The sequence below is a fragment of the Phocoena sinus genome, chromosome 9, assembly GCF_008692025.1.
Source record: "Phocoena sinus isolate mPhoSin1 chromosome 9, mPhoSin1.pri, whole genome shotgun sequence".
Lineage (NCBI taxonomy): Eukaryota > Metazoa > Chordata > Mammalia > Artiodactyla > Phocoenidae > Phocoena > Phocoena sinus.
Window position 1 is genome coordinate 18315798 of NC_045771.1, and position 11928 is coordinate 18327725.

General features: G+C 39.1%; 1 long non-coding RNA gene across 1 annotated transcript; it reads left to right on the top strand.

Annotated features, from left to right (window-relative positions):
* Positions 1 to 34: 34 nt before the first annotated feature.
* LOC116759194 lies at positions 35 to 8098 on the top strand. The gene is made up of 2 exons (XR_004351377.1): positions 35 to 140; positions 7325 to 8098. It is a non-coding gene; the product is annotated as an uncharacterized LOC116759194 (long non-coding RNA).
* The last annotated feature ends 3830 nt before the right edge of the window (positions 8099 to 11928 follow it).

Sequence of the window (11928 nt, forward strand, 5' to 3'; positions counted from 1 at the left end):
TATCCTTAGCAGGGCCTCTGGAAGTGAATCCATTGTCAGGAACAATCATAAGAAATGTTAATCTTGGAGAAAGAGGCTGTCTTGTAGAACACAAATGGAACTTTAAAAAAGAAAGCACGGTCCATGAAACTTAACAGTCCGTAAGTTTACTGGGGTGGAGGTGGGGAAGGCTTTTTAATTGAGGGATCCTTGATAGCGTATTTCTTTTAAAAGTAGTTGTACATACAAAATGAAGTTAAATTGTGTATGTAATTGTAAAGCCTGAAATGGCTAGGACTCAGGTCTGATGTACAGGCTAGATTTCAACCTGAAAGAGGCACAGCCTCCTAAAATATGTCTACGTGTGTTATAAAAACAACTAATAAAAAAAAACTTAGGTCTTTTTTAGTAGGTAATGTTTGCCAGAACAAGTGTGCTGCCAGAAACTCAGCTAGGCAGGATCCTATGGGCTTGGCTATCCTCATTGGTTTTCCACATCACCTTTCTCTCTCCCTCCCCCTCCTCTTTGTTTATTCAGATTTGGCAACAGAGAGATATTGCTAGAAACTAAACACAACAGAGAGGGTATGAAGGAACCCAGCACCTGCTTTGGAGCTGGTGTAGACGGATGCATACGCCCACAGAGATGACACTGATGTTATAGTGACTTCTCGAAAGGACTCCAACCAACTCTTCCTTGGGTGGGATGTGTGCTATGAGAGGGTCAGAATTAGGAGATGCTGAATTGCAATGAAATTAACTAGCCCGTGTGTATATATACTCTGGGGTCTTATACTTCTCAATATAGAATTCACTCAATTAGTCGATCAGTGCTTAATTCAACAGCAAGAGACTACGAGCACTTCCTGTTTGTCAGGCCCGGGTCTAGGTGCTCTAGGTGCTCTGCCTCATTCACTATGGCTCTGTGTTTAGAGACTGTTTCATCACTGGCTAAGAGGAGTTAAAATATTTTCCCTGGCTAATTACAAGTCCAGAAGCATGGTCTTCAAAAATCTTAGGTTTTGCCGTATAAGCCTTTCCCTATTTATGAAGATCCAAATTAGAAATGATCTCTACTTAGGAAAAAGTCCCTGCCCTTTGTGCCTCACTCAGAAGGCTTGGGAAGTTATTGACCCCTATGGTGGCTTCCTTCCTCAGCCCTGAAGCACTAACAAGTTACCCAGAGACATCTATATCAACCCACACTCATCTTTTTGGGGGAAGGCTACTCTGTCCCCTCTTCCCAACTGCTACTGCAGCACAGACCAAAAAAGCTACAGCAAAGGCTGCCAGGCAGAGGGAGAGGTGAGCTTCAGGCATCCCAAGTTAAAACTCAGAATGCACTTTCCCAGGGAAGCAGAATAAATAATGGCTTGTGGGTATAGGACAGTCAATGCTACATTTCAAGTACGCTGTGGTTCAACCAGGCATGTGTGTTTGTAAAATTGTTCCTATGGGAAAATGTTTTCTGATCCCAAATAGATGATTTGGAAATAAACTTCGGGAACACAACCCATTTGGGCTGCTGGGGACAGGTTGTAAGGATAGAATAACACTTCGCAGTCTGGTAAACTGCTGAGTTTGAAGACATTGTAGGGCAGACATCAGTGAGTTCTGAAAACAACTCAGCTGGTGAAATCTGTGTGAAGATATGACCTGTGTCCAGCGATGTTTGGCGCCTGTGATCTCTAGGCAGTATGGACCGTAACTCAAAGAGGCCTGTTTTAATGTGCTGCTTTCCATGGCCACTGCTGATTACATCCTAAGCAGCATTCTCCCTGCTCGTTTGAGTAATACCCTTTGGTTGAGCAGCATCAGGGCATAATTTGCCATTGATGAATAAAATAAGTACCAGCTTTCCAGAGGAAAGAAAAGTTGTGCTATGAATGGGGAAAATATTATCAGCAGGAAACACGGAAAGGACATGCATTTTGCATGGTTTTTAGGAGATAAATGGCTAAATATTTTTGGATTATGTCTTTAGAAAAGAGACATATGTTTCCCTAGATAAATTCTGAATACAGGGTTTTGTGGATGAGCAATCATTCAGCCTATTTTGTGTATTTGAAAATAGACTTATTGTACAGGAACTCTATAGTTGGAAGAATAATTTAACAAACTGCATGTAATATATACCATGATACAGAAAAATTCTTTTTTCATTTTTTTTAAAAAATAAGCAGGAATAAAAAAGAAATGAAAGGGAATAAAAAGAGAGAAAAGAGATATATGTTGCCAATCTCTGCCATGGGAAACTTTACTTGAATAGTATTCACTTTTTCCAGAAAGTCATTTGTAAGTGACACTAAAAACACAGGATTTATATAGGAAATTTCTGTGGAATTTATTTCCCACTTGGATCATCCCAGATAAAGAACAGCTTGCCTAGCGTAGGATATATCTACCTGATCAAACCATAACAAATCTAAAAAGACATTTGGAAACATCTGGATGATTCACTGTATTTTTTCAGTTCCAACTGAGTATTTGCGATCATGTAGATCAGCAGTAAGCAGTTTTATTTTGCTAGTGTGTCAATTTGGGAAAGTAAAAGCAGGCCATACTTTTTTCATTCAAAATTAAAATCACTTCATTGAGTTCCATGGAAAATATACATTCTTCCGGCTTAAAATATCTACTTTATTGAATTGAACAGATATTTCAAACATTTTAAAAGACAGTAGAACATCACCCCCACCACCAACCCACACACCTTCTGTTCCTCAAATGAAGTATGTCCAGAGACTCAAGTTTATAAAACACTCAGATCAGACTGGTAGACTGTTGATACCAAAATTGGACAACAAAAACAGTAAAAAAAAAGAAAAGAAAAGAAAATTAGACTAAGTGTACTTACAAACGTAGATGAAAAAATTAGCATATTGAATCTAACTGTGCAAAGAAAAAGAAGACAAGGCCAATGCTGTGATGGTCAAAATCTGAAAATCTATTGACATATTATACACTACTAGCAGTTTAAAAGTTTTAAAAAAAATAGAAAAAAGAAAAGAGAAAGATCATCTCAATAGATGAAAAATAATACTTGGTAAAATTAGTAATCACTTATAGAAAAAAAAGCTCTTAAAAAACTAGCAATAGAATCTTTATAAACATAATGAGAGACATTTACCAGAAATATAGAGCAAACATCACACTTAATGATGATATTTAAAAGTATTCCCGGTACAGTCAATGAAAAGACAAGAAGGAATATTATCTCTTTTACAATTAAAAAATGGGCTGGAAGTCCTAACCAAGACAAAGAAATAGTTTAAGAAATAGGAGCTATTGGAATTAGAAAGAAAAACAAATGTCTTTATTTTCTATGACGTGATTATCTATGTAGAAATTTCAGGAGAATCATCAAATATATTAGAACTAATAAAAGAATTTCGCAAGATAATTGGAATATGCAAAAATCCAGAGTTCCTGTAACCAGCCATCTTTCATTTTAAAATATAGTGGGAAAACATGCTATTCATATTACTAACAAAAGTGTGCACTAGCTGGGAATAAATGTAACAAAACACATGCAAGAAAATTATAAAGTTTTTATTTCCTGGATTTAAGGACATAAAAGGACCGCCTAAATGGTGAAATATATCACTTTTATAAATGGCAAACCTAAAAACTATAAAGATGTAAACTCTCCTCAAATTAACCTATGCATTTATTATTCCAGCTAAAATCCCTAAATGATATATTTTGTAGAACTTGAAAAAACAATCCTAAAAGTCATATGGAAAAGTAAAGGTCTAAAAAAAAGGACTAATATATTTATTGGGCAATTCTAATTAACATAAGACAAATAGACCAATAGAATAAAGTAGAAAGCCTAAAAACAGTCCCAAGCATTTATGGAAACTTTTAAAAATAACAGTGAAGGCATCACAGATCAGGGGGAAAATGGTGGACTATTCTATCCATGGTAAGGTTACAATTGATTATGTGAAAATAATAAAATTAGATTCAGAATTCCCACCCACACCCAAAGAAACTAGACTATGTGAAAAACGAAACTTGAAAATGATTAGGAAAAATTGTAGGAGAATACTTTTAAGATAGAGTATGGCCGGATTCTTAAATCATAAAAACCAAAATGTACAAATGAAAAGACTGAAAAATTTTGAGGATACCGTTAAACTCCTCAGATCAAATGCACAACCTTCATTTACTTCTGCCTCTTTCCCAAACCTCATCAAAATAATAATAAAGAAAGAAAAGTCATAAATAAATCCTACAGGGCAAAGAGTGCTGGAAAGGAATCAACATAATCCGATGTCAGCCAAATTCTGAAATATGGAAAATGGATGGATGGTTGATAATTGACTTACCAGAGATGAGAAACTGAACTCTGGCCCTGGAGAGCGGAAGGCCGATGGACAAGAAAGAAGCCGATTCAAGCCTCAAAACCAGGAAAAACTCAGGATTTGGAAGCTCTGGGAAACTCTGAGGGTGAGGGATGGAGCAGAAAACAGGTTTGGTTGAAAATCTGTGTAAGGAACAGTTAGAAACCCAGATACTCCTCTCCCCACCCCACCAGCCAGATGCACACCCCTCCCTGAACCAGACAGAAACTGGAAGTTTATTTTCTGAAGAGAAAGGCTGGCCTCAGAATGTCAGGCAAAGCAGTGGACAGAAAAGATGCCATGTGCTGAAAACAGACTTTGAAATGAACGTCTGCTCAAGGTACACTGAGCCCCGACCCCTCACTCTGCGGGGCTCCAGGACTCTCACAGTCAGGTTTGTACTCCACAGAAAGGAAACTGGGGGATTCCACTCCAGGGAAACTGGCATGCTCACGGAAAAAAATCTAAAGGCACAACATCTGAGGAACTCCGGAAATGTCTGTCTTAACACCCAAGGCCCTTTTGTGAACTGTGCACAGGAACTTTCAACTGGCTGTTTAGCATCTCACTCTTAAATACGAACATCAAGTTAAGGAAAGGCTCTGAAAGAGAGATTAGGACAACAGAAAAAAGAAACTCAGAGGAAAAAGAGGCAGGGTGAGAAACGGAGAAAAAAATTCCAGAAGACTATAATTACCATATAACTTCAAGAAAACTATAATTACCATTCTCAGAGAGATAAGAGAAGATGCTGTAGCCACGAAACAAGAGAAATGGGCTGTAAAAAGGTATTTACAGGGAACAGGAAAGAACTGTTGTAAATGAAAAATACTATGACAGAAATTTATAAAAATTCAATTCAAGAAATGGAGGATAAAGTTTAGAATAATCTTGCAGAAAAGTAGAAGAAAAAGACAAGATGGAAAAAAGGAGAGAAAAGATAAGAACGTTAGAGGATCAATCAAATATCCAACATCTGAGTGTTGCAGAAAATTGTAGGAATGACATTATGAAAGAAATAATACGTTAAAATTTCCTCAAACTGAAGGGCAAAAGTTTCCAGATTTAAAGGGCCCACTGGGCATCCAGTACAATGAATGAAAACATATTTCATTCTGAAGTCATTACGTTCTTGAGATTATATGCTTCAAAGGGGGAAAAACATTGGGGTCGAAACTAGAAACCAAGAAGCTTCGAAGACAAGGATCAGAAAATACAGGATGCAAACCCAGGACACAGGGGAAAGTAGTCCCATGATGATGGTGAAAGAAAATTCCAGGACAATAGCTGGTCAAGAAAACAATCAGTAAAGGTTGGAGGGGAGGACTCCAGGAAGGATATTTTAAGAAAAAGACAAGTAGATAGGTTACCTGACATATTCTTGGGGAAAGCATTTATGATAGGTACATAGGAAATAAGTAAATATAAGAGTGAGGTCATTATAATTTCAGGAAAAATAAAATATTTGTATGAGAAAGGAAAAGTGGTTATTGTATACTATATAGTTCAACTGTGAGAAAAAATTTACACAGTCATAATTATGTAAACACTGCATATTGATTTCACCAAAACAATGATGATGTAATTAGTTTCAGAGGAGAATAAGCAAGAACAGGTTAGTAGGATGGATGATGGTAGATAAGAGAGCTAAATCTTCATTCTGTTTAGCAGAAAATCAATAATAAATGTCTACTATTGAAATTTTAATAAATAGTAGAATTAGTATATTGTTAGGAATATGAAAGTAAATACCAACTCCCCCCACAATAGTTCATTCATTCACTGAACAAATAGTTACTGAGTGTCACCCACATGTCAGGGCATGTTCAAGGCATTCATTGTGAACAAAATACATTTTGATAAAGGGAGACAGATAAACGCATTAGCTAATATATAAGTATGTAATATCAGGAGGTGGAAAGTGCTGTACAGGAAAAATAAGAAAGTGTAGAGGAAGAGAGGAAATCAGGAAGTCCTCTTTGAAGAAGTTTTTCAATAGAGAGGTGAATAAAATGAAGGAGCAAGCAGTGAGAATATATGAAGGAAGGGCATGCCCAACTGCAAGCATAGCAGGTGCGTACTAAAGAAATAAGAAAGATTTCAGAGTAACTGGTGAGAAGTGACCACCAATGGCAGGTCAGATCATCCAGAGCCTTATAGCCATGGTAAGGACTTTGGGTTTTGCTCTAAGTCAGATGGAAAGTCATTGGAAGATGTTGAGCAGACAGAAAAAAGTCACTCTGGCTTCCCTGTGCAGACTAGGCAGAGAGACTGCAAGGGCAGAAGCAAGAGGGAGTTGTTGCCTTCTCATAGGCAAGAGGTTGCTTCCTTGGACTAGGGGAGTTGTGGTTGGGGGACTGAGAAAGCACTGAACTTTGGACACATCAGGACTCACGGATGGTTTGGATGAGGGATGTGAGAAAAAGAGAGAAATCAAGGATATCTCCTTTCATGGTCTGAATAACTGAGTGGTAGTGTTGTTTAATGAAATGGGGACCACTGAGGGAGTTATAAATTTCAAGGAGGGGCGGGAATCACACTAGACATATGTTAGGCATATTAAGATGAACAGAGGCTTCCAAGTGGAAGTACAGATAGGTCATGGGATGTACAAATCTGGTGTTTAGGGGAGAGGATGAGGCTTGATATATACCCATGAGATCCATCCGTTTATAAATAGTATTTTTAAACCAGGAATAAGTTACCTGAAAAAATGAAGCAAACAGTGAAAAGAAGAGGTGTGGAAACTGACACCCCATTTAAAGCCCAGAAAAGGAGACTGAGAAGGAGTCATTGAGAGTCATTGCTTAGTGGGAGGATCAGTTAGTTGCAGGAGTGCGTGAGGTGGATGATGACTGCTTTTTGTTAAAAGCCACGTGTATTATTTGACTTCAAAAATAATGTAGTTTGTAATAGATTGGATTGTTGTAGCCAAGTATTCACTTCCTCTTTGACTGGGATTAAACACTCATGTCCTTTGCCTTGTGTTGTTGCAGTGCTTTCAGTAGGAGGACTTGACCTGGGATTTGCTGTGAACCATGGGATGTGGCTGAAAGTGATGATGGGTCCATCCCAAGTGGAGGATTTAAGAGGCACCACATTTGGTTTTACCCTGGAGTGTCTGCCCTTTGCCATGATAACAATAGGTCCCATGGAATGGGCTGAATGGTGTCCACCCTCCTCCCAAAGGTATGTTCATCCAGAGCCTGGAAATGTCACCTTATTTGGAAATGGGATCTTTGCAGATGCAGTTAAGTTAAGAATCTCTTGATGAAATCATACTGCATTATCTAGGTGGGCCTTAAATCCAATGGCAAGTGCCCTTACAAGAAAAAGGCAGAGGAAGATTTGAGATGTACAAGGGACAAAAGAAAAGGGGCTGTGAAAGCAGAGGCAGAGACTGGAGTGATACATGTACAAGCCAAGGAATGCTAAGGACTGCCAGTGACCACCAGGAGCTAGGAGAGAGGCATGGAACAGATTCTCCCTCAGCACCTCCAGAAAAAGTCAACAACCCTGTCAACACTTGGATTTTGGACTCCTGGCCTCCAGAACTGTGAAAAAATAAATTTCTGTTGTTTTAAGCCACCCAGTTTGTGGTAATTTGTTACAGCAGGGTAGGAATCCAATACAGCCCAGATCGTGGCTGCTCTTTAGCTTGAGTCCCAGAAGAGGAGACACAAAGGGCTATGTTGGGCCAGTGAGCCCAGCCAGGACCAGCAGAGTTGCTACTGACCAAGGAGTAAGAAATAAACGTTTGTGATAAGCCACTGAGATTTTGGAGTATTTTTTTTTTTTTTACCAAGAAAAAGCCAAGTAATATTTCTATACAGTAAGAATTAAACTAATTTAAACTAAGGAAAATTTGGTTACTTCAAGATGTAAAAATTTCTGTTCAACAAAAGCCACCATATACAAAGTACAAAGACAAGCCAAGAGAAGATGGGCAATGTATAAAACAAAGGATTAGAATCTAGAATATCAAAGAATGCCTGAAAATCAGTGGAGGTGGGTGTGGAAGGGAGAGAGAGAGAGAAAGAAACACACACACACACACACACACACACACAGAAACCCAGTGAAAAATGGGAATAGGATATAACAATCCACAGAAGAAAAAATGCAAAGGCCAAAAACCGTGAAACAACGCTCAAACTCATTAGTTACCAGGAAAATGAAAATTAAAACTTTGACACCAGTTTACAGCCGGCAAACTGGTAAAGAAAAAGACATTTAACTTTGAAAAACTAAATGTTGTTGATAATGTGTACACATTTGGATAAGAAAGTAAATTGGTACATCCACTTTGCAGAGTGATTTGGCAATATCTAGTGATGCTTAGCACATGCATTCCCTGCCTAGCAATGCCATTTTCAGGTATATCCTCTTGGGAAGCTTTCATATTATTTAGCAAGGAGACACATAAAAGGCAGCCTTTATACAGTATTGTCTGTAATAGTAACATCATTGGCAAAAATCCCAGCAGCAATTAGTGGGGGAGAGGCTATATAAACTATAGTGTAGAGTGGAATACTACATAGCAGCTAAAATGAATGAACTAGGTGTATTTGATCTCAAAAACAAATTGTATGAAAAAAAAAAGCAAGCTGCAGTTGGAATGATTCTATTCATATGAATTATTTATGAATACATGTAATGGTAGGCTAGAACCACACCAAATTCAACACAGTGGTTGCCCATAAGAAGGGAGAGAAAATGGTACTAGCCACAAAATAAAGAACTTGAAATTTACTGACAATATATAAAAGAAGATCTGAAGCAATTATGACAAAATGATTACATTTGTTAATTCTGCAAAGCATGTACACAGGTTTTGTACTATCCTTAAACTTTTTTTTTTAAAGAAACTGCTGTACAGATGAGAACTCTCTCCCCAGGGCACTAGTATCTGGTCACCTATGGGACACTGGGAAAGGTTACTGCCCCTCTTTGTCCTCAGACCAGTGGTGCCCTTCACCAGGGTCAGCCTGACTAGCAGGGAGAGGGGACCTGCCCTGAATGTGAAGTCCTCAACTTAGTCACACACTTGTATTAAGGCTTTGACACTATAGAAGCAATAGTTACCCTTAAAGAGCTAACACCTTAAGCCATAGCCTGCCTTAGTGCCTTAATGCCAATTTTTTTATGAATACGGTGTGGCTGAAGTGAGAGCCTGCAGTGCTGGGGCAAAGAAGAAAGAGGCGCTGGTCTCTCAGGGCACCAGGTGGAAGAAAAGGGGCATGGTTGTCTGGGATAAGGGTGAGGACCTGACAAAATGGAAAGAGTGTGTGATCAGAGAAGATCCAGTGCGGACGGAAGAAGGACCATCTGAGACAAATGTCATCTTTCCCTACTTCTACCCAACAGGACTGGACAGTTCCCTCAGTCTCCCACAGGAAATCTCTTGTCTCCCTATTTCTTGAGCTAGGGAGGATAACTGATGCCTCTCTGGTTTCCACTCTTCCCTCCGTCATTTCTATTGGATTTGCTCTACCCTCAAAGAAAGCAAAAAGGTTACATTCAAGAGAAATTCCTGTCACTCAGAGCTGCAACTGGATTCTTCTCAGATACTTCTTCATTCATTCAACCAACTCCTGCACACCTATTACCTGCAAGTCTTAGTGTTATGTTCTGTGCCTTCTATAGCCTTGTAAAAACCCTGCCACCTGCCTTTAAAGAACCACCGTTCTGATGGGAAGCTCAGACAAGTACACGAGATGGACTCCCAGATGGCAAGTTCTAAGAGAGACCCTCTTGCTCCACATGTGTTTATTCAGCTGTATGCGTTTCCTCTTCCTGTCCCAGGCTTACCGAAGACTGTCTGAAATCCAACCAACACTGTGTGGTGAGACCTGGTGTCCCCTTTCAACCAGAAAACATGTCTTCTCTCATATCAGGAAAAAAAATAAAAGCAATCTCATAACTGGCTTTGCATTGCAGACATACTTGTGAGGGTGCAAATATGAAAATATTTAAAATATTTGATCTATTTTGGGTGAGGTTTTGTAGCTTTGGCCTGACAGAATGTCATCTGAGAGGCAGTGATTTCTCTTGGGGGCAGGACTATTTTTAAGATCCAAAAAAAAGAGAAAACATATTTTCAAAGAGATAGTTGAGTCTGGTACTACATGGGGAAAGATGGCTGTTTGGAACAAGCAAACTAGCTATGTAACTTAGATGCATCTAATCACTGATCAAGCTCTGCTGGGGTTTGATCTCATTGTACCACCGAGAGAGCGTGTGTGAGACCTGAGATGTTCTTTGCAGCCTCACACGCCTCCTTCACACAGGTTGTCCAGCCGCACCTCACCTCATGCTCTCTCGTGCTCTCATCTTTCTCCACTGGTCAGTGCCCTCTGTCTAAAAACATGTCCAAGGCTTGGGGGAAAATCACCTTTGGGTCTTGTTTCTTTTAGCTTCACTCCTGTCTTTTCTTTCGATGTCAAATTTCTCCAAATAATTAATTTATCATGCAGTCTCCCTCCGCCCCGACTCTTCTTCCATGACTTCCCTTCTTCTTGGCTGTCTCTGATAGCCCCTGCCACTGGTGTCTTACCTCTCCGGCCTCTCTGATTTTCCCACTTGGTCTTTCTTTTCCTACAGTGTGGACATACCCCGGCCTGATCTCTCTCTTAGAGAATAATAATATCTACTTCATGGGGCAGATGTAAGAATTAAATGAGATAAAATGTTTATGAAGTTGGTTTGTGAACTAAACGCTCATTTATTTATTCATGAAGTACCTTCCCCATACTGAAACTTTTCTCAGTCCTGTATAAGGCACTGTACGGCCTCTTCCCGTAAAGGGCTTTGCCTTTTGCTGGCAGACACACGTTCTCAAAGAAACAAAGTAAAGTGGGCAGGTCTTGTCAAAAGAATTCTGTACAGTGAGGGTCACACTGAGCTACCAGAGAGGGAGAGGTCATTTTTATCTTAGTGGTTTTTTTTTTTTTTAAATCTCACTTGTTCTCATGTTTTCAACAATTACCTCTTCTGATATGAAAAATAAAAATACATATTTAGCCCTGAACTTTTGCTTTCATCATGAATTTCCTTGCTCAGAAATCTTCAATATCACCTTACCACTAAAAGGATAAAGTCAAAACTTGGCTTGGCATTTTACAGTGATCCATAATCACCCTCTTCTTGCCTCTCTGCTGATTCTGACACAAACCACTCCCCCTCCCAGTCTGACCTGCACCTCCTGTCTCAAGGACTTCAGTCATCTTGCTTCTCCCCCTTCACACTTACCTGAGCCCCAGGACCCACTGGAAAGCCATCCCTAAAATCTCAGCCCTCAGTCAATAGCCCTCCTTAAATGAGCTACAGAACTGCTGTCAGACCCACTCATTTTCTGTTTATCCATTACTGACTTATTTGATTTGGATTTTTACATCCTATATTAATTAGTTAATGACTGATTAATCAATTAGTTATTTAATTAATAGTTAATTAATTAATAATGAACAATATTTCTAGAGTGCCTGCTATGCCTTGTCAACTCTATTAGGTCCTAGTGATGTAGTGGTGAACAAGGCACAGAACGTTTAAAAACGGGGCCATACATAAAATTATGGGCCATATATTATGCTCATTTTTA